This window comes from Arachis ipaensis, chromosome B1 (genome assembly GCF_059453495.1).
Source record: "Arachis ipaensis isolate K30076 ecotype BB chromosome B1, ASM5945349v1, whole genome shotgun sequence".
In the NCBI taxonomy this organism is placed as follows: domain Eukaryota; kingdom Viridiplantae; phylum Streptophyta; class Magnoliopsida; order Fabales; family Fabaceae; genus Arachis; species Arachis ipaensis.
The window spans coordinates 68,254,105-68,277,874 of NC_142436.1; the positions used below are offsets into that span (position 1 = coordinate 68,254,105).

Genomic DNA, 23,770 nt, shown 5'->3' on the forward strand with positions numbered 1-23,770 from the left:
CCCATCTCTGACTCGAGACTCTCAGCCATGTTGATCTCCTCTACTAAAGAGTCAATAAGATCAACTTTCATGCAATCTTTGGGTGTGTCTAGATGCTGCATGGCTTTGACAGCATTTAACTTGAACTCATCCTCATTGACCCTCAGGGTTACTTCCCCCTTTTGGACATCAATGAGAGTTCGTCCAGTTGCTAGGAAAGGTCTTCCTAGAATGAGAGTAGCACTCTTGTGCTCTTCCATTTCCAGCACCACAAAGTCAATGGGAAAGGCGAATGGCCCAACCCTGACAATCATGTCTTCAATCATGCCTAATGGGTATTTAATGGAGCCATCAGCAAGTTGGAGACATATCCGGGTTGGTTTGACTTCTTCAGTTAAACCAAGCTTTCTGATAGTGGATGCAGGTATTAGATTGATGCTTGCTCCAAGATCACATAAAGCTGTCTTGGTGCAATTACCCTCTAGTGTGCATGGTATCAGAAAGCTCCCGGGATCCTTAAGCTTTTCTGGGAAGCTTTTCAGAATGACTGCACTACATTCTTTAGTGAGGAGAACTCTTTCAGTTTCTCTCCAATCCTTCTTATGACTCAAGATCTCTTTCATGAACTTGGCATAAGAAGGTATTTGCTCAAGTGTCTCTGCAAACGGAATCTTTATTTCAAGAGTCCGAAGATAGTCTGCAAAGCGAGCAAATTGCTTATCCTGCTCCTCCTTATGGAGTTTTTGAGGATAAGGTATCTTGGCTTTGTATTCCTCAACCTTAGTTCCTGCAGGTTTACTTCCTACAGAGGTGGTTGGAGAAGCCTTTTTAGAGGGGTTGTTATCAGCACTTGTGTGTGTCTGATCCCTCACTGGCATTTGATTGCCAGAGTCAGAAGCTGGAGTGGCGTTGGGCGCCAACTCCTTACTTGTTCCTGGCGTTTGAACGCCAGAACTGAGCTTCCATTGGGCATTTGACGTCAAATCATTGCTTGTTTCTGGTGTTTGAATGCCAGAGTTATTCCTCTCCGGGCTCTTATTGTCCTCAGAGGGATTGTGAATAGCAGTTTATTCATTTCTTGGCTTCCTGCTGCCTTGAAGTGAGGTATTTAATGTTTTTCCACTTCTTAATTGAACTGCTTGGCATTCTTCTGCTATTTATTTTGATAACTGCTGTTCTGTTTGCTTCAATTGTACTTTCATGTTTATATTAGCCCTTCTTGTATCTTGTAATATCTCCTTGAATTCGGCCAGCTGTTTTGTTAGAAAATCTAATTGCTGATTGAATTCAGTAATTTGTTCTGCAGGACTGAGTTCAGCAGTTACTGTTTTAGCTTCTTCTTTCATGGAAGATTCACTATTTAGGTACAGATGCTGATTTCTGGCAACTATATCAATAAGCTCTTGAGCCTCTTCAAATGTCTTTCTCATGTGTATAGATCCACCAGCTGAGTAATCTAGAGAAATTTGAGCTTTCTCTGTAAGCCCATAATAGAAGATATCTAACTACACCCATTCTGAAAACATTTCAGAGGGGCATTTTCTTAGCATCTCTCTGTATCTCTCCCAAACATCATAAAGAGATTCATTATCTCCTTGTTTAAAGCCTTGGATGTCCAGCCTTAGCTGTGTCATCTGTTTTGGAGGGAAGTATTGATTCAGGAATTCTTCTGACAGCTGTTTCCATGTCCTTATGCTAGCCTTAGGTTGGTTATTTAACCACCTCTTAGCTTGGTCTTTTACAGCAAATGGAAACAGTAATAATCTGTAGACATCCTGATCTACTTCCTTATCATGTACTGTGTCAGCAATCTGTAAAAACTGTGCCAGAAACTCTGTAGGTTCTTCCTGAGGAAGACCGGAATACTGGCAACTTTGCTGCACCATGATAATGAGCTGAGGGTTCAACTCAAAGCTACTGACTCCAATGGAGGGTATACAAATACTACTCCCATATGAAACAGTAGTGGGGTTGGCATATAACCCCAAAGTCCTTCTGGACTGTTCAATTCCACTTAGATCCATGATGGAGAAAAGGAAAATGATATGAATAGCAAATAAAATATATTCTTATTTTTATTTTTTTGTAAAAGGGAACGAATAAATAATAAAAGAAAAGAGAATAAAATAGTTTGAAATTAAATATAGAATTCAAAAATTAAGAACAAAAAAAAAATTAAGACTAAAATAATTACTTAATTAAGAAGATTTGAAAAATTTTGGATATGATTTTTGATAAAGATTTGAATTTTGAAATTTTAAAACTAAGATAAGATAAAATAAAAAATTTTTAAAATAAAATCTGAATTTTTAAAAGGAAAATTCGAAAATCAATTAAAATAAAGGAAAAAGATATTTTTGAATTCAATGAGGAAAGAGAAAAATAATAAAAAGACACAAAACTTAAAATTTTTAGATCTAATGCTCCTTATTTTCGAAAATTTTGGAGGGAAATACCAAGGAATACCAAACTTAAAAAATTTTAAGATCAAAACACAAGGAAGACTCAAGAACACTTTGAAGACTCGCAAGAACAACAAGAACATGAAGATAGAACACCAAACTTAAAATTTTTAGAAAACCAAAACAAAATTTTCGAAAACTAAAGAAAAATCAACAAGAAAACACCAAACTTAAAGTTTGGCACAAGATTTATTCAAAGAAAAATTAATTTTGAAAAAGTTTATAAAAAGAGGATAGCCAATTACTAAGAACATAAGCACCACGCTCTAGAAAAATTAATTTTGAAAAAGTGTTTTAACAAGGTATAAATAAATCTTTTTTTAGATGCTAATAATTCGAAAATGCACAAGAAAAACAAGAAAAATCACAAAACATGAAAAATTAAAGATCAAACAAGGAAAATAAACAAGAACAACTTGAAGATTAAGAAAGAATAAAGAACATGCAATTCGAAAATTTAAAGGGAAATAAAAACATGCAATTGACACCAAACTTAAAACATGACACTAAACTCAAACAGAAAAACTCAATTATTAGTTAAAAAAAATTTCAAAAAATTTAAAAAGAGAAAATAAGGATTTAAAAAAATAATCTCAACCAAAAACAATAATAGAAGACTCTAAACTAAAAAGAAAAATTTTTCCTAATCTAAGCAACAAAATAAACCGTCAGTTGTCCAAACTCGAAAAATCCCCGGCAACGGTGCCAAAAACTTGGTGCACAAATTGTGAATCACACTTTTCACAACTCGTACCACTAACCAGCAAGTGCACTGGGTCGTCCAAGTAATACCTTACGTGAGTAAGGGTCGAATCTCACGGAGATTGTTGGTTTGAAGCAATCTATGGTTATCTTGTAACTCTTAGTCAGGATATCAATTATATTTATCAGTTTGAATTGTGAAAAATAAAAGAGCTTGAAATAAATACTTGTTCTGCAGTAATAGAGAATATGTTGGAGATTTGTAGATGCTTTGTCTTTTGAATTTCTGCTTTCTCCCTGTCTTCTTCTTCACGCACGCAAGGTTCCTCCTATGGCAAGCTGTGTGTTGGTGGATCACCGTTGTCAATGACTACCATCCGTCCTCTCAGTGAAAAAGGTCCAGGTGCACTGTCACCGCCTGGCTAATCATCTGTCGGTTCTCACTCATGCTGGAATAGGATCCATTGATACTTTTGCGTCTGTCACTAAGCCCAACCCTTGTGAGTTTGAAGCTCATCACAGTCATTCAATCCCTGAATCCTACTCGGAATACCACAGACAAGGTTTAGACTTTTCGGATTCTCAAGAATGCTGCCAATGGATTCTAGCTTATACCACAAAGATTCTGATTAAGGAATCCAAGAGATATTCATTCAATCGAAGGTAGAACGGAGGTGGTTGTCAGGCATGCGTTCATAAGTTGAGGATGGTGATGAGTGTCACGGATCATCACATCCATCATATTGAAGTGCGAATGAACATCCTAGATAGAAACAAGCGTGTTTGAATAGAAAACAGAAATAATTGCATTAATTCATCGAAACACAGCAGAGCTCCTCACCCCCAACAATGGAGTTTAGAGACTCATGCCATCAAAGAGTACAAAGTTCAGATCTAAAATGTCATGAGGTGCGAAATAGACCTCTAAAAGTTGTTTAAATACTAAACTAGTAACCTAGGTTTACAGAAAATGACTAAACTATGATAGATGGTGCAGAAATCCACTTCTGGGGCCCACTTGGTGTGTGCTGGGGCTGAGACTTAAGCTTCTCACGTGTCTAGGCTGTTTCTGGAGTTGAACGCCAGGTTGTAACCTGTTTCTAGCGTTCAACTCCCATTTGTAACCTGTTTCTGGCGTTTGACGCCAGACTGCAACATGGAACTGGCATTGAATGCCAGTTTACGTCGTCTATCCTTGAGAAAAGTATGGACTATTATATATTGCTAGAAAGCCCTGGATGTCTACTTTTGAACGCAATTAAGAGCGCGCCATTTGAAGTTCTGTAGCTCCAGAAAATCCATTTCGAGTGCAGGGAGGTCAGAATCCAACAGCATCAGCAGTCCTTTTTCAGCCTGAATCAGATTTTTGCTCAGCTCCCTCAATTTCAACCAGAAAATACCTGAAATTACAAAAAAACACACAAACTCATAGTAAAGTCCAGAATTGTGATTTTTATTTAAAAACTAATAGAAATATAATAGAAACTAAATAAATTACATTGAAAACATACTAAAAACAGTGCCAAAAAGCGTATAAATTATCCGCTCATCATGCACGGAAACTTGTCTCTTAACAAATCTCTCTCGGCAAGTATATCGAATTGTCGTCAAGTAAAAACTCACAATAGAGTAAGGTCGAATCCCACAGGGATTGATTGGTCAAGCAACTTTAATTGGAGGAATGTTCTAGTTGAGCTAAGCAGAATTTGATTTGAGAGTTGCAGAAAATTAAATGGCGGGAAAGTAAATAGCAGAAAATGTAAATGCTGGAAATAAAGAACTGAAAATAGATGACGGAAAATAAATTGCAGAATCTTAAATGGGAATGGGGAAGATGATCATAGAAGTAATTGGCAGAAATTAAAGAGAATGGGTAAGATCAGAAATGGGGAGTTCATTGGGCTTAGGAGATGTTGCATCCTCCGGATCAAGTTCATTTTCATCTCTTCCTCAATCAATGCATTCATTGATCTCCTTGGCAATCTTAAGTGATTGAATTCCAATTCCTTGGTAATTCAATCTCTCAAATCTTGATCAATAGCCAATTGCTTGGTCCAATTGCTCATGAGAAGAGATAAGGTATGGTCACTGATTATACCACATGTATTTCCAAATCAAAATGTTGGTAGGATTATATGTCACTATATCCATCCAAACCCCAATTTGGTCCAACATGAGAAATCATTTCTAGCATGATCTCTTCATTCCTCTTCCAAGGTTCCGAAGAGATCCAAGTATGAATAGCTTCTTTTCCAAGATAACTACTCAATTGGATGAAGATTGAAAGCTTTCTAGTAAAATCAAGAGAAAAAAAAGAAGAAGAATAATGAAAACTATTATTGATCCATCAAATTACAGCAGAGCTCCCTAACCCAATGAAAGGGGTTTAGTTGTTCATAGCTCTGGGAATGGAAAACAAAGATGGAGAATGCATTCTGAAAAGTTAAACTAGAAGTTGCAGAGAAAGTAAAAAATACAGAGAGTAATTCTAATAATGCCCAAAAGCTCCCTTCTAGTTCAAAGTTCTCCCTATTTATACTATTCTTTTGATCTTCTAGTTCCTTCCTCAAGTCTTGGATATGGGCCTTTGGATCTTGAGTTGAAGCAGTTATCTTTTTCAGTGGGCTCAGCTTTACTTGCAGAGAAAGTGTTCAGTAGGTATGGACTTTAGCTTGGGGCGTTAGTGGTGTTAACATTAAGTGAAACTGTGGGGTCGAGAACGTTAGTGACAATATCCTTTTTCACTAACGTTCCAAACACAAAAATGGTCCACGTTAACTTCAACGATAGTGGCACTAACGTGACCACTAACATTGCTTCTTGGCCCTTCGCAAACGTTACTGGGGTTTACCTTTTCCAATAACATTGAGAGTACCCCTTTCTCCTTACGTTAGAGTTCACGTTAGTATAGTTAACGTGGCCTTTAACGTAGGCTTGCCTAATCTTCGAGAGCGTTAGTGACACCTACCTTTGTCACTAATGCTTCAAAACGCCCCTTCTTCCCACGTTGGAGTTCACGTTAACTAGGTTAACGTGACTTCTAACGTGGTATTGATAGCCTTCTCCAAAGTTAGTGACAAAGGTGAGTGTCAATAACGTTGGCTCATCATCCCTCTTCTCCATGTTAGCTTCCACATTAATATAATTAACGTGGCAACTAACGTGGCTCATAGTGGCTTAATCCAACTTTAGTGACAAAGGTGAGTGTCACTAACGTTGGCATTATCTTCCTCATCCAATTTAGAGTTCACGTTAACTGAGTTAACGTGACTCTTAACGTGGCCAGCTGCCACTTTGGAACGTTAGTGGCACTTACTTTTACCACTAACGTTGGAGTTCTACTTTTCTTCCACGTTAGCTTCCACGTTAACATAGTTAACGTGGAAACTAACGTGGGCTATGATGGCTCACGAAGGCGTTAATGGCGATCACTTTTCTCATTAACGTTGCAAGCTAGCCTCCATTCCACGTTAGTGGTCATGTTAGCTAGACTAACGTGGCTACTACGTGGTTCTTCCTTGCTTCTTTTGTCCTGAAATCAAGCAATAAAGTGCATCAAAGCTCTAATCCAAGTTATGAGACATGCATCATTCAATTTTGTCATTTAATTCATACATAATTCTCATGAAATCATGTAAAATTCACAATGTTTGCTTGAATCAAGATATAAGTGATTATTTACCCAAAACTTGCTTATTTCCTAAGAAAGTGCATTAAACTACCCTAAAACCATAAAGAAAAGGTCAGTGAAACTGGCCAAAATGCCCTGGCATCACAACACCAAACTTAAAGCTTACTTGTCCCTAAGCAAGTACTGGAACAAGGGAATGATGAATGAAATGACAAGATGAATGAATCATTCTTGTGGAAGTCATGTCCTTGGTTTTATGGGGTTTCATGCATAGCAACTTAGGTTCATTCCTTTACTAGCTTTCAGACCTTTATCATGCCTTGAAATACTCACTTGATGGCACCCTTTGAGACTGTTATTTATTGATCCCTTTGTCTTTCCAAGGTTTATTGCATCCTTAGGCTAAGTGTTCTATGAAAGGGCGACTCTTTAAGATAAGTTTTCAGCCAACACTCCCGAACCAGTTGGTTCAAGGTGCTAGGTGTTGAAACACCCCTAAGGACTTACTCCCTCAAGTCTCTCTCCCCCATACATGCACCCCACAGGCACATGGCTTGTTATTTTCTTTCCTTGAGGTCTTGGTGTCCAGCACCTCTTTGGGTTACTAAATGTTCTGTAGTAAGGTTCCTCTTGATAGTGGATTTTCAGTTGATAATCCCGGGTTAGTTAACCCAAGTTACCAAGTGATGAAGCACTCCTAAGAACTTATTCATCCAAGCAGATCCTTGGTACAAGAGCACCACAGACACATCCCTCAAGGTTCAAGCCCTTGGTGCCTAGCCTTATTCTTTATTACCTTTCTTTCTTTTTCAACTCTTAGTGTTCTTTTCCTTTTTCTTATTGGGATTTTATTATTTAGCTAGTCTTATGGGGTGTGTTTCAAGCATATGATTCAGGACAGATAATTGCCTTCCCACCTTGTTGGTGAACCAACTTAGCTAAGTGATTACTACACCATAAATTTAAGGACTTACTCCACAAATTGAACTCCACTCTGGTCTTTCATAACATCTCTTTTTATTTAGCTTAAAAGGACAAACATACAATAAGTAAGATGCAGATAAAGATAGGTAACTTGAACCAGCACACATATGACAAAAGTAAGGAAAATACTAAAGACAGCATTGAAAAACCTAAACTACCATGGAAGCATGTTCTATTTCATACATGATTTTCCTTGTTTAAAACTTGAAAAAGATGGGACAATGAGGGAACTCCACCACCTTTTACTCAAGAGGTTGTTCGCGCTCTCCTTCTTGTTTGTCCTCTTTGTGTTTTTCTTGAGTGCTTGCACTCCCACTTCCCTTGCTTTTTCCAATCAACTTTTTCCAGAAGCCAGCATCTTCCATCTTCTTTTTCAATGTTTCCTTCTGTTGTTTCACCTTCCTTTCCTCGTGTTCTATGAGATCTTTTTGGACCTCATCATACCTAGGGATTGCAGAGTGCATATGACCAGACATATAGTTCAACTTGGCTTGAGTGTTTATGTTTCCTATGCAGTTGCCGTCCTTCATTAAGTATGCTGAACTCATTGAATGCCTTTGTCTGAGCTAGCTGATGTTGGTTGAGTTCTTGAAGGCGTTTATCTTGATGCTCTTGTCTTTCAGTCACTTGATTAATGCTTGAGTCAGCTAGGAGTAGTGTTCCATTTACTGTTTCTGCCATTCCCCTTGTTGATTCATCCAATTAGAAAGGAGTTCTTCTTGACGATCCATCCTTTGGGATTGAATGTGTAGTTGTTGCTCTTGCCCTTCCATATATCTCCTTGCCAAGTCCTCAATGGCTCCTTGAATGTGGCCCAGATTTATATTAGTTGGATCACAGTGCTCTTCTTGCTGGTATTCTTCCTGATGAGGTTCTTCTTGGTGAGGTTCTTCTTGTGATGTTCTTTTCCCTATTTGAGGCCTTTTTTGTTGTTGGGCGGGTGCCACATAAGTTATTCGTTGTAACGTGACTGACCTTCCAGGGTTTACCCAACTTGGATTGTTATCCTCGAAGACTACCTTGGCTTTCGTACACAGTCTAAGGATGGTGCTGGGGTACCAAAGTCTAGCACCTGGATCATTCTTCTCGGCTGACTCTTGAATCCCCTCAGCTATAATCTCGTGCACATTGATGCCTCCACCCTTTATTAAGCAATGTACCATAGTAGCTCGAGTAGTGTTAACCTCTAAATTGTTTGCAGCTGGGAGGATAGATCTCCTCACGAGCTCAAACCATCCCTTGGCTTCCGGGATGAGGTCTCCTCTCCTGATGAACCGAAGTCTTCTATCCGAATACCTTTCCCAGTCAGATCCTATAACACACATATCATTCACAATTTCTTCAAGTTCATCATTGTCGGGGCCATTACTTATTCTCACGTGATAACTGGGCTCATCAAAATGTGGCGATTTCAGCTGAAGAACCCTCGTTATGGCATTGAGGCTGAAGTCCACCTCTGTTCCTCTCACATAACTTTTGAAAGTGGGGGCCTTAGTTTTGTCTTCTTTGACCACATTTGCATAGAATTCTTTGATGAGGTTTGCATTTATCTTTGCTTCTAGGTTCGTGAGCCTTTGCCAACCCCTTTGTTCGATCTTCTCTCGAATATGTGGGCATTCATCCTCATTGAACTGGAATGTTAACTTAGGCAATATTTTTTTGAGCTTTATTCGTTCAAATTCAAGTTTATGGAATGAAGTTTTGAATTTCCCTTCATCAAAAGGGCTGCCCTCAACCGGTTCCTTTCTCTTTTGCCTCTTGGAGCTCGATGATGCCATGAGTAAGAGTTGATGTGTGAAAGTGTTGAGGGGTTATGGATAAATGGTGGAATTTAGTTGGGTTTGGATAGGGTGAGATGAAGGGATTTGGGTTCCGAAGGTGTGAAGTATAAAGAATGGGAATTGGAATGTGAAGGGGAGTACGAACTAGGAATCACTTATATAGGAAAGTGATGAGTGAATGAAAGGTGTGGATTGATGGGGTGGTTGTGTGATGGACGGATAGGGTTTAGCAATGGATGAGCACAAGGATCATCAACTTTATGATGGGGTTGGTTCAGTTTCCAAGCTTGTTCTTCTTCCAATGTTGCATGGCAACAATTCCCAATGCAATCCCCTTGAAGACACGTGTATAGTCCTCTCTTTTTGTGGTGGCCGAATCCTCCTTCAATTGTCCCATCAATTCTCCTACAAAATAAAAGAAATATGTTTAATAAAATTGTGGAAAGTGGCGGCAAAATTTAAAAAAGAAGAGAAAGAGTAACTACTTTTTAAAATTTTTGTTTCTAGTTACTAATTGCTATTCATGAGTGCAAACCAACTAACCAACTAAATGTCCATGTATGACACATTAGTGACACCAAACTTAGTTTGTGGCACTGTGGTGTAAGAAGATTTGTTCAAGGTGCTAAGAGTGACATGCTATGAGTTGCATTCATGTTCTCTTAGTGTGCCTTGAACAACAAACTTGTTCTTCACTATATGTTGCATTCAAGGATATGTCAAAGTTGATTTTAATTTCATGAACCTTGCTTTATTAACTACTTTAAAAGCATGTAAAATATGGGTTGCCTCCCATGAAGTACTTCTTTAGCGTCACTAGCTTGACGTTCTGCCTTTTGTCAGGGTGGGTGGTAGTGCTTCAGATCTTCTCCTCTTGCATTAAACCTATATCCATTGGCTTCATCAAGGATCTCTACATGTTCTAGGGAGAGAACTTTGTTGATGGTGAAAACCTTGGGTAGCTGAGATGGGATAGTGGGGAGATGAGGTGGGATATTTGGGAAGTAAGCTGAGATCACTTTATCCCCTGGAGAGAAATCTTCTGTAGGGATCTTCTTATTCCTCCATCTCCTTGGTGCCTGCTTCTTTGTTTCTTTTGCTGTTATCCTGCTCTTTGTGGTCTCTTTTCCTTGGAAGATTTTGTTGCTGGTCTCATATGATTCTGGTGGTTTTGGCTCCACTTGAGTTTTCTTTAGCTGTGACACCTTCTGGCTGTTTTGCTTATCAACCAAGGGGATTCCCAGGTGTACATTTTGTGTAAATCATGTTGCTTGTATGCGAAGTTTGTATTCGTAGGTTTTGATGAATGACAAACCAACAAACGACATGAAAGACAAACCAACAAACAACTTGAATGAACAAGCATGTTGAAAGATCAACCAACATTCAACGTTGAGGAATGAAGAGTTGAAAGCAATACAACAACAACAAGAAACTCAAGTCCACAACATTTGAAGACAAGTATAGTGTCTTAGGACTTAGGTAACTTTTTGTTAAGAACCAATTGCTAAATCTCTCAACACACACTCACAAAATGTTTTGATGCACATCTTGCAATTCGATGCTAGCCGAATGGTTTAAAAACTTGTTTTCAAAGGTACAAAAGCATAGGAATTGACTCCAACAAGTTTGAGATCAATCCTAAGTATTTTGAAGTGATTTTAAGCCATTCTTTAAGGTTTGCATCGATGCACACTCATCTTGCATCGATGCAAAGCATGCGACGACTTGTTGCATCGATGCAAAGATGTTTGCATCGATGCAACCTAGCTGAAAATTCAAATTTCAGCTTCAAAGACACATTTGCATCGATGCAAAGTGTTATGCATCGATGCAAATGATTCAAAAACATAAAAAACGGCTAGTTTTGACAAAACGGCTCCATCCCATTAACTCCCCAACGTTTCTAAGGTTTGGGAAGTCTATAAATAGATGGATTGAAGCCTTATTTCATATACTTGAGTATTTGCAAACTATCTTGTTCATATTCTTTCATTCTACACATTTTTAAGGTGTTATAATACACAATTTGAGAGAGCAATATCAATTGGTTCAATAGTGCTAAACTTGTAATCATACACTCTTCTAGAGAGTACTCATTTCGTCTCAACAATTCTTTGAGAATTGTTTTCTTGTACACTTTGTAAATTGGAGTGTGATCTCCAAGGTTGAGTCAAGAGTTATAAACACTATAGTCGGTGAGGATAGCAAAGAAGTATACTAAGTACTCAAGGCAAATCTTAGAGAAGGAATCTCTAAGTGGAGTGGGTTAGTATACGAGTGGTGATCATATACCGTGAGGTGTTAGAAACTAAGGACTCGGATTGTAAAAGGTTTTGCGCGAGCACCTTGAAGCTTGGCAATAGTGGAACTTCTCAATAGCGATTGAGAAAGAAAGTGGACGTAGGACAAGGATTGTGCCGAACCACTCTAAATAGCGTTTGCATCTCTCCAAACTCATCTCTTCAATATTATTGTCTTTTACCTTTGAGCAAATAAATTGTGATCGAAAAGTAGCTTCGTAAGTACTTAAGGAATGGCTTAAGTCCGATTGGTGAAAAGCTTGATCAATTTATTTGAGTTGGTGTCTATTGGAAAGTAAAAGCTCCTTATAAATGCTTAGCAATTGAGTTAAGCTCTTGGAAAAATACTAGTACAATAACACTTTTGTATATTGTCTTTAACTTTCGCAAAAAGATTCATTGTTGTTGCAATACTCAATTCACCCCCCCTCTTGAGTAATTGTGCATAGGTTCTACAAGTGGCATCAGAGCTTAACCCTTTGAAAGACTTAACCGTTTAAGGGAAAAGATCATGGCAAGCACAAGCTTTAACAACAACAACACTAGTGAAGGTAACTCAACAGCTAGACCTCCTCTTTTTAGCGGAACAAATTACTCTTATTGGAAAAATAAGATGAGAATTTGGATCCGTTCTCAAGATGTGAGAATTTGGAAAGTGATTGAGAATGGAAATCACATTCCAACAAAGACAATAAGCGCTAAAGAAGGAGAAGTCTCCGTCTTAAAGCAAGTACCGAAAGGAGAAAATGAATATAGTGACGATGATTGGAAGAAAGTGGCAATGAATGATAAAGCCATCAACTTCATTCATTGTGCACTTAACGAGCATGATTATATGAAGATCTCTACATGTGAAACCGCTAAAGAGATTTCGGATAAACTCCAAATCACTTACGAAGGAACCGACCACGTTAAAGAATCAAAGGTATTTATGTTGGTTCATGAATGGAAAAATTTTTAAATGAAAGATGAAGAGAGCATTGAAGAAGCTCTTGAAAGACTCTCCAAGATCTTCAACAACCTAAGCATGCTTGGCACAAAATACAATGATAAACAAATTGTGACCAAGGTGCTTACAAGCCTTACACCAAAATGGAACTCCAAAGTGAACGCCATTGTGGAAGGAAGGCTCTATGATCAACTTACATTTGATCAACTACGAGGTAATCTTCTCACCTATGAAATGACTATGCTAAATAGACAAAAAGGTGAAGAAAGCAAGAAGAAAAGTCTCGCCCTTAAAACAACATCACTACAAGAAGAGAGTGATGATAATGAAGAAGAAGGAGATGAAGAATTTGCACTCTTATTAAAAAGATTCAATAAGTTTGCAATGAAGAAAAACCTCAAGAGCAAAACAAAGGTACCAAAATGCTATGAGTGTGGAGAAGTTGGACACATTAAACCCAATTGTCCAAAACTTCAAAAGGAGGACAAAAACAAGAAATTTAAGAAGAAGGAGAAAGCATACATATCATGGGAGAACGAGGATGAATCCGACTCCGATGACGACGAGGTTGCAAATCTTTGCTTAATGGCAAGCGAAGAAAAGGTTAGTAATGACAACTCCACTTCCTTTAATTTACAAGATGAATATGATGCCTTACTTGAGGTGTACACAAAACTTACCCAAGATTATTCTCTCCTAAAGAAAAAGAATATGGATCTTTTAAAACAAAATGAGATGTTGAAAAACGAGAATATCAATCTTGGAAAAGATAAGTGTAGCACAAGTAGTGATCCATACAAATCTTGTAAAATGCATGAAAATGAAATTACAAATCTTAAGAACACTTTAGCTAAGTTCAATGAATCTTCAAAGAACTTAGATAAAATGTTGAAAAACCAAAAGCATGTTCATAATAAGGAAGGTTTAGGTTTTGAAAAAGGAAAATTTAAAAATACTAAAACTCCTATTAGGCAACCGCAAGCCCAAAAGGCAAGCATGCCTAAAAGGAATGAAGCCTTTAAACATCCTCCTCAACATGCTTCATTTAGAAATTATAATCACAATGCATATAGATCAAAAGATGTTGCATTTAGAAAACAACCTAGGCAACCATTTAGAAACATGCATAGGATGCATAATCCAAATGTCATATGTCATTATTGTAATAAAGTAGGTCATATAGCACCCGTATGCTTTACTAGAATTAAACATATAAACTTTCGTAGTCAAGATACGAGATGGGCACCTTATGGGCATTATGCTCATACTAACCATCAAGGACCCAAATTCACTTGGGTACCTAAATCCCAATTTTAATTGTTTTGTAGGTACGTGTTGGAGCTAAGGATACAAATTGGTATGTTGATAGTGGATGCTCCAAACACATGACCGGCGATGAATCAAAGTTCACCGCAATAGAGCCTACAAACGGAGGAAACGTGATCTATGGAGACAACAACACCGGCAAAGTAATCGGCGTTGGAAAAGTTGGTAAAAATTCTTCTACCTCCATAGATAATGTTATACTTGTCAAAGGTCTCAAACATAATCTCATTAGTGTTAGCTAACTTTGTGACAAAGGAAATTTAGTCACCTTTGATTCAAAATGTTGTTTGATAAAAAGGCAAGACACTAATGAAATTGTGCTAATTGGGCACCGTGTTGACAATGTATACATGATTAATCTAGATGAAGTTTCCTCAAATGATGTGAAATGCCTTGTTAGTAAAAATGATGAAACTTGGTTATGGCATCGTAGAGTAGCTCATGCTAACATGGACCATCTTGGCAAGTTGGTCTCTAAAGAGTTAGTAATTGGCTTACCAAAGCTACGTTTTGAAAAAGACGTCCTTTGCGACGCATGTCAAAAGGGAAAACAAGTAAAGGCCTCTTTTAAATCCAAAAACATTGTTTCAACAATAAGGCCATTACAACTTTTGCACATGGATTTATTTGGTCCTTCTAGGATTATGAGCTTTGGTGGCAATTACTATGCTTTAGTTATTGTTGATGATTACTCTCGATTTACATGGACCTTGTTCCTAGCAAACAAGAGTGATGCATTTCGAGCATTCAAAAGATTAGCCAAAGTTATTCAAAATGAAAAGAATTTGCATATATCATCTATTAGAAGTGATCATGGTGGAGAATTTGAAAACAATCTTTTTGAAACTTTTTGTGAAGAAAATGGCATTGAGCATAATTTTTCCTCTCCTAGAACACCACAACAAAATGGTGTGGTTGAAAGGAAAAATCGTCATTTAGAAGAAATGGCGAGAACTATGCTCAATGAGGCTAATATTCCTAAGTACTTTTGGGCGGATGCGGTTAGTACCGCGTGTTATGTTATGAATAGGATTATCATTCGACCTATTCTTAAGAAAACACCATACGAATTGTACAAAGGAAGAAAGCCAAATATTTCCCACCTTCACGTCTTTGGCTGTAAATGCTTTATTCTAAATAATGGAAAAGATAACTTAGGCAAATTTGATGCTAAGGCTGATGAAGGAATCTTCTTAGGCTACTCTTTAACTAGCAAAGCTTTCAGAGTATATAATAAACGCATCATGACTATGGAAGAAAGTATTCATGTCGCTTTTGATGAAACTAACCGTTGTTGTGCTAGAAAAGATTTTGATGAAAATGTAGAAAACTTTGATTCACTAAATTTGAATGGTGAAGACAAAGAAAAAGATTTAAATGAAGCCTCTACAAGCTCAACAAAGGATAGTGTTCAAGTTGAAGAAATTGAATCATCACAAGCACAAATAAATGCACTTCCAAAGGACTGGCGTACTTTAAAGGATCATCCTCTAGACAACGTCATTGGTGATGTTTCGAAAGGGGTAACAACTCGATCTACTTTTAGAAATTTATTCACATATAGTGCTTTTGTTTCTCAAATTGAACCATCTACCATTGAGTCTGCAATTGATGATGAACATTGGGCTATGGCAATGCAAGAGGAGCTTAACCAATTCAAACGAAATGACGTTTGGGAATTGGTGCCTAAACCAAGTAATCAAACAATTGTAGGAACAAAATGGGTTTTTAGAAATAAACTCGATGAAAATGGTACAATTGTTAGAAACAAAGCTAGATTGGTAGCTAAAGGTTATAATCAAGAGGAAGGCATTGATTATGACGAAACTTATGCTCCCGTAGCTAGATTAGAAGCTATTAGGATGTTACTTGCTTTTGCATCCTCTTATAACTTCAAACTTTATCAAATGGATGTTAAGAGTGCCTTTCTTAATGGTTTCATTCAAGAAGAAGTATATGTTGAACAACCTCCCGGTTTTGAGGATTATGAAAATCCTAATCATGTTTTTAAACTCAAGAAAGCTCTTTATGGTCTTAAACAAGCTCCAAGAGCTTGGTATGAACGTTTGAGCAAGTTTTTAATAGAAAAGGGTTTTAGAAGAGGGAAGGTTGATACAACTTTATTTATCATGATTGAAAATAAAAATATCCTTTTGGTACAAGTTTACGTCGATGACATAATATTTGGTTCAACTAACGAATCACTTTGCAAGTTTTTCTCAAACCTCATGCAAAGTGAATTTGAAATGTCCATGATGGGCGAACTCAACTTCTTCCTTGGTCTTCAAATCAAACAAGGAAAAGAAGGAACTTTCGTTGGCCAAACCAAATATTGCAAGGAATTGCTCAAAAGATTTGGAATGGACAATGCTAAGGCAATGGACACACCAATGAGCACTACTTGCTACCTTGACAAAGATGAACAAGGTAAAAACATAGATGTAAAGAAGTATAGAGGCATGATAGGATCATTACTTTATCTAACGGCAAGTAGGCCAGATATCATGTTTAGTGTATGCATGTGTGCGAGATACCAAGCTAATCCTAAGGAATCTCACTTAAGTGCGGTGAAAAGGATTATGAAGTATCTCATAGGAACATTAAATGTTGGATTGTGGTATCCGAAAGGATCCACTTGTGATTTGATTGGTTATTCCGATTCCGATTTTGCCGGTTGCAAATTGGATAGGAAAAGCACTAGCGGCACTTGTCACTTGCTAGGAAACTCTCTTGTTTCATGGCATAGTAAGAAACAAGTAAGTGTAGCCTTGTCTACCGCCGAAGCCGAGTAAGTAGCCGCCGGTAGTTGTTGCGCCCAAATTTTATGGATGAAACAACAACTTGTGGACTATGGACTCATGCTTGATCACATTCCTATCAAATGTGATAATACTAGTGCAATAAATTTAACCAAGAATCCGGTTCAACATTCAAGAACCAAGCATATTGAGATTAGACATCACTTCATAAGAGACCATGTTGAAAAGGGTGATGTGGTTATTGAATTTGTCGAAACTAGTAAACAACTAGCGGACATCTTCACTAAACCTTTATGTAAAGAAAGTTTTTTTAACATCCGAAATGAACTTGGTATCTTGGATTCTAATCTAATATGATTTTTTTGAATTCATTGCATTTATATTACTATTTTTGTATCTTTTACTAACTTAAGCATTGGAGATATCCAATTAGCCATTGTTTTGTAGGTTTATGAGTTGATGAATGAGTGATTCATCTTGAGGTAGATTGAAGTATTTGAAGATTATAAACAATGGAGGATCAACAAATTGAAGATTTTTTTAACATCAAGTCACTTTTTATTGCTTTATGTTTATTTGATTATATGAATTGTTAAACTAACTCCTAGTAAGCTAAGGATTTCTATTATGGTTTAAATACTTTGATATTTCCTTCATAATTTTGTTTAATGCTTGTATGCTTATTTGGTGAATAACTCAAAATAGGATTGGTACCCCTATTTTAAGTTAATGTGCATGCTTTAATATATTTCACTTATTTAGGGGGAATTATGCATGCTTGTTTTATATATAAAAAGAGGAAATCAAATCCTTTTTGAAAGGGGGAATATCTCATCCTTGAAATTAATAGAGAAATTGAACTTAAAAAAAATTCATTGTTTTATGCATGCTTCTATGACACATTTCAAACTCCTTTCTTTTTGATAATGTCAAAAGGGGGAAGAGAAGTTTGAGGATATTTGAAATTTTGAACTTTTGAAAAAGAAGAAGTTTAAGGATTTGAAAAGAAGAAATAAGTTTGCGAAACAATGTTTTCAAAAAGACTTCCGCTAAGCAAAAACTTTTGATATCTAAATTGTTTTCTTTGATAAACGCCCGTTAAGGGAACAAATGCACATATTTAGGGGGAACTCCTGCAAAATTTTTTTTGTGAAGTCTTCTCCAAAGCTTTCTATAAAACAAAGTGCATTATTGTTGCTTTCAAAATCATTTATAAATGCATATCCTCAAAATTGGTTTGTCATTATCAAAAAGGGGGAAATTGTAAATCATGTTGCTTGTATGCGAAGTTTGTATTCGTAGGTTTTGATGAATGACAAACCAACAAACGACATGAAAGACAAACCAACAAACAACTTGAATGAACAAGCATGTTGAAAGATCAACCAACATTCAACGTTGAGGAATGAAGAGTTGAAAGCAACACAACAACAACAAGAAACTCAAGTCCACAACATTTGAAGACAAGTATAGTGTCTTAGGACTTAGGTAACTTCTTGTTAAGAACCAATTGCTAAATCTCTCAACACACACTCACAAAATGTTTTGATGCACATCTTGCAATTCGATGCTAGCCAAATGGTTTAAAAACTTGTTTTCAAAGGTACAAAAGCATAGGAATTGACTCCAACAAGTTTGAGATCAATCCTAAGTATTTTGAAGTGATTTTAAGCCATTCTTTAAGGTTTGCATCGATGCACACTCATCTTGCATCGATGCAAAGCATGCGACGACTTGTTGCATCGATGCAAAGATGTTTGCATCGATGCAACCTAGCTGAAAATTCAAATTTCAGCTTCAAAGACACATTTGCATCGATGCAAAGTGTTATGCATCGATGCAAATGATTCAAAAACATAAAAAACGGCTAGTTTTGACAAAACGGCTCCATCCCATTAACTCCCCAACGTTTCTAAGGTTTGGGAAGTCTATAAATAGATGGATTGAAGCCTTATTTCATATACTTGAGTATTTGCAAACTATCTTGTTCATATTCTTTCATTCTACACATTTTTAAGGTGTTATAATACACAATTTGAGAGAGCAATATCAATTGGTTCAATAGTGCTAAACTTGTAATCATACACTCTTCTAGAGAATACTCATTTCGTCTCAACAATTCTTTGAGAATTGTTTTCTTGTACACTTTGTAAATTGGAGTGTGATCTCCAAGGTTGAGTCAAGAGTTATAAACACTATAGTCGGTGAGGATAGCAAAGAAGTATACTAAGTACTCAAGGCAAATCTTAGAGAAGGAATCTCTAAGTGGAGTGGGTTAGTATACGAGTGGTGATCATATACCGTGAGGTGTTAGAAACTAAGGACTCGGATTGTAAAAGGTTTTGCGCGAGCACCTTGAAGCTTGGCAATAGTGGAACTTCTCAATAGCGATTGAGAAAGAAAGTGGACGTAGGACAAGGATTGTGCCGAACCACTCTAAATAGCGTTTGCATCTCTCCAAACTCATCTCTTCAATATTATTGTCTTTTACCTTTGAGCAAATAAATTGTGATCGAAAAGTAGCTTCGTAAGTACTTAAGGAATGGCTTAAGTCCGATTGGTGAAAAGCTTGATCAATTTATTTGAGTTGGTGTCTATTGGAAAGTAAAAGCTCCTTATAAATGCTTAGCAATTGAGTTAAGCTCTTGGAAAAATACTAGTACAATAACACTTTTGTATATTGTCTTTAACTTTCGCAAAAAGATTCATTGTTGTTGCAATACTCAATTCACCTCCCCCCTCTTGAGTAATTGTGCATAGGTTCTACATTTTGTGCTTCAGTACTTGTTTCTTCCACCAGTGCTTTGCTGTGATTTTCCCTTGGTTCCTTATTTTCCTGGTCTGCTTCTTGTGAGGGTTTGAAGACTTTGAATGCGAGTTGTTCATCATGTATCCTCAGTATTAGCTCTCCTCGCTCCACATATATGAGTGTTCTGGCTGTAGCTAGGAACGGTCTTCCCAATATGATTGGGTGGATGGGACTCTCTTCCACTTCCAATATGACAAAATCTGTGGAGAGGAAATAGTTTCCCACTTTCACCAACACATTTTCAACCACTCCCACTGCTTGTTTTTGAGTTTTGTCAGCCAGTCCGATGACTACGTCTGTGGGCATTAGCTCATTGATCTGCAGCTTCTTCATTAGAGATAGAGGCATTAAGTTGATGTTTGCTCCCAGGTCACAGAATCCCTTATCAATCAGTATTTCTCCTATGGGACAGGGGATGTGAAAACTCCCTGGGTCCTTCCTTTTTGTAGGCAACTCTGTTTGAATGAGAGCACTGCACTCCTTATTCATCACTATTATTTGTCCTCCCTTGAGTGAGCTTTTCCTGGTTAGCAGCTCCTTTATATACTTAATGTATGAGGGCATTTGTTGGAGGGCCTTGATGAATGGTATGTTTACATGGAGAGATGCAAACATGTCAAGAAACCTTGAGTATATTCTCTTCTCTACACCACCATTGAGTATTTGGGAAAAGGGTGCATAGAGTCTCAACAGCTCCTTCTGTGTGATTGTGGTTTCTTGATGATTCTCTTCCTGCTTTCCTGCTGATGTATCTTCAGGTTGTTCTAATGGTTTGTTCGGCTCTTCCTCAGTCTCCTTATCACTTATAGTAACCATCTTGCAATCTTCCCGTCTGACCTTCTTTGCTTCACCTCTCAGATTTTTCTCTGTGTCACTTGGGAAGCTATCAGTAGGTTTGGGGATCTTCTCATAAAGGTATCCCACTTGAAACTCCAGCCTCTTGATGGTGTCTCCCTAGTTCTTGATATTGGCTCGCACCTCCTTCTTGAATACCTTGTTATCTTGGATTTCCTTATATATGCCCTCAAGTAGAGTCTCAATCCTTGATAGTCTTTCTTCCGATGATGGAGAGTTGAGATTGGAAGGATGAGAAGGGCCATTTTGACTTTGGTATGGATGTTGAGAGGTGTTGTTAGGTGGGTGTTGATATGACCTCTGTGTGGAGTGTTGGTGAGCTGCATTGTTGTTAGGGTTGTGGCGTCTCTAATCTTGGCCTTGATCCTGTTGGTTTCCCCACCCAAAGTTTGGGTGGTTCCTCCAACCGGGATTATATGTTTTGGAATATGGGTCATGGTGCTGCCTAGGTGAATTTTCAATGTAGTTAGCTTATTCCTGATCACCCTCTGCTTCTTCATTCACTCCTTCTTGCGCTGCTGCTGAGGTGGTGATTGCTGCCACTTGATTCCTCTCCATCTTTTTGGTAAGGTCAGCCAACTGCTTGGTAATAAGCTTGTTTTGAGCTAGCAGTGCATCCACATTATTCAGCTTTATCACTCCTCTAGTGTTGCCTCTTTCAGAAGCATAGAAGTAGTCATTCTCTGCTACAGTCTCAATGACATCTATGGCTTCTTCAATGGTCTTCTTCTTGTTCAGAGATCCCCCGGATGAGTGGTCTACTGCCTTCTTTGATTCATACGAAAGGCCTTCATAGAAAATGTGCAACTGCACCCATTCATTGAACATATCTGGCGGGCAACTTCGTGTCAGGTCCTTAAACCTCTCCCATGCTTCATATAGAGTCTCACCAACTTGCTGCCTGAAGGTTTGTACCTCAGCTCTCAACCTGTTGATTCGTTGAGGAGGATAGAATCTTGCCAAGAATTTGTTCACCACATCTTTCCAGGTTGCTAAACTCTCCTTTGAAAAGGATTCCAGCCATTTAGATGCTTTGTCCTTGAGTTAGAAGGGAAACAGAAGTAGTCTATAGGTGTTAGGGTGAACACCATTAGACTTCACAGTATCGCATATCCTCAGGAAGGTGGTTAGATGTTGATTGGGGTCTTCTTGGACACTTCCTCCGAATGAACAATTGTTCTGAACAAGGGTGATGACCTATGGCTTTAGTTCAAAATTGTTGGCATGTATGGTTGGCCTTTGGATGCTACTTCCACAGTTTCCTGGATTTGGGTTGATGTAAGAACCCAGAACTCTTCTCTCTTGTCTAGCCTGATGCGCTGGACCTTCTTTGCCATGGTTGTGAGCCTCTTCTTCATGATGGTTCTCCATATTCTCATCCATGTCTGGTTCAAAGTACTCCTCATCTTCCTCAGCACCGACTACTCTCTTCCCTCTTGCTTCCCTCCTTAATCTAAGGAAGGTCCTCTCAGGTTCAGAATCAAAGGAAGTTAAAGCCCTGCTTCTTCTACCTGTCATACACCCAATAAGGCACAAGCAAGAAAGATAGATGCAGACAATATTTTCTGCAGAAATGCTGTTAGTGTGAGTGATGCAATATATCAAACAGTTAGTGGGTCAGTGAACCAAATATTAAAGCAAAATGCAGGTAACACCACTAATGGGTGAAAGGTAAAGGGAAAGAAATAACTAAAACTGAAAGTAAATTACTCAGATGAAACTAAATCAACCAAAAGGAAAATGCTCAATCTAGTTATCTACCAATTAAATCATTGTTGATACAAAATCAATCCCCGGCAACGGTGCCATAAACTTGATGCACGGAAACTTGGCTCTTAACAAATCTCCATTGGCAAGTATACCGAATTGTCGTCAAGTAAAAACTCACAATAGAGTAAGGTCGAATCCCACAGGGATTGATTGGTCAAGCAACTTTAATTGGAGGAATGTTCTAGTTGAGCTAAGCAGAATTTGATTTGAGAGTTGTAGGAAATTAAATGGCGGAAAAGTAAATAGCAGAAAATGTAAATGCTGGAAATAAAGAACTGAAAATAGATGACGAAAAATAAATTGTAGAATCTTAAATGGGAATGGGGAAGATGATCATGGAAGTAATTGGTAGAAATTAAAGAGAATGGGTAAGATCAGAAATGGGGAGTTCATTGGGCTTAGGAGATGTTGCATCCTCCGAATCAAGTTCATTTTCATCTCTTCCTCAATCAATGCATTCATTGATCTCCTTGGCAATCTTAAGTGATTGAATTCCAATTCCTTGGTAATTCAATCTCTCAAATCTTGATCAATAGCCAATTCCTTGGTCCAATTGCTCATGAGAAGAGATGAGGTATGGTTACTGATTATGCCACATGTATTTCTAAATCAAAGTGTTGGTAGGATTATATGTCACTATATCCATTCAAACCCCAATTTGGTCCAACATGAGAGAGCATTTCTAGCATGATCTCTTCATTCCTCTTCCAAGGTTCCGAAGAGATCCAAGTATGAATAGCTTCTTTTCCAAGATAACTACTCAATTAGATGAAGATTGAAAGCTTTCTAGTAAAATCAAGAGAAAAGAAAGAAGAAGAATAATGAAAACTATTATTGATCCATCAAATTACAACAGAGCTCCCTAACCCAATGAAAGGGGTTTAGTTGTTCATAGCTCTGGGAATGGAAAACAAAGATGGAGAATGCATTCTGAAAAGTTAAACTAGAAGTTGCAGAGAAAGTAAAAAATACAGAGAGTAATTCTAATAATGCCCAAAAGCTCCCTTCTAGTTCAAAGTTCTCCCTATTTATACTATTCTTCTGATCTTCTAGTTGCTTCTTCAAGTCTTGGATATGGGCCTTTGGATCTTGAGTTGAAGCAGTTATCTTTTTCAGTGGGCTCAGCTTTACTTGCAGAGAAAGTGTTCAGTAGGTATGGACTTTAGCTTGGGGTGTTAGTGGTGTTAACGTTAAGTGAAATTGTGGGATCGAGAACGTTAGTGACAATCACCTCTTTCACTAACGTTCCCAACCCAAAAAAGGTCCACGTTAACTTCAACGTTAGTGGCACTAATGTGACCACTAACGTTGCTTCTTGGCCCTTCGCAAACGTTACTGGAGTTTACCTTTTCCTATAACGTTGAGAGTACCCCTTTCTCCCTACGTTAGAGTTCACGTTAGTATAGTTATTGTGGCCTTTAACGTAGGCTTGCCAAATCTTCGAGAGCATTAGTGACACT

General features: G+C 37.7%; 1 non-coding gene across 1 annotated transcript; it reads left to right on the top strand.

Moving 5' to 3' along the window:
* The first annotated feature begins 21,363 nt into the window (after window positions 1–21,363).
* On the top strand, window positions 21,364–21,470 carry LOC148576924 (small nucleolar RNA R71). Its single transcript, XR_015904334.1, has one exon. It is a non-coding gene; the product is annotated as a small nucleolar RNA R71 (small nucleolar RNA).
* Window positions 21,471–23,770: the final 2,300 nt, after the last annotated feature.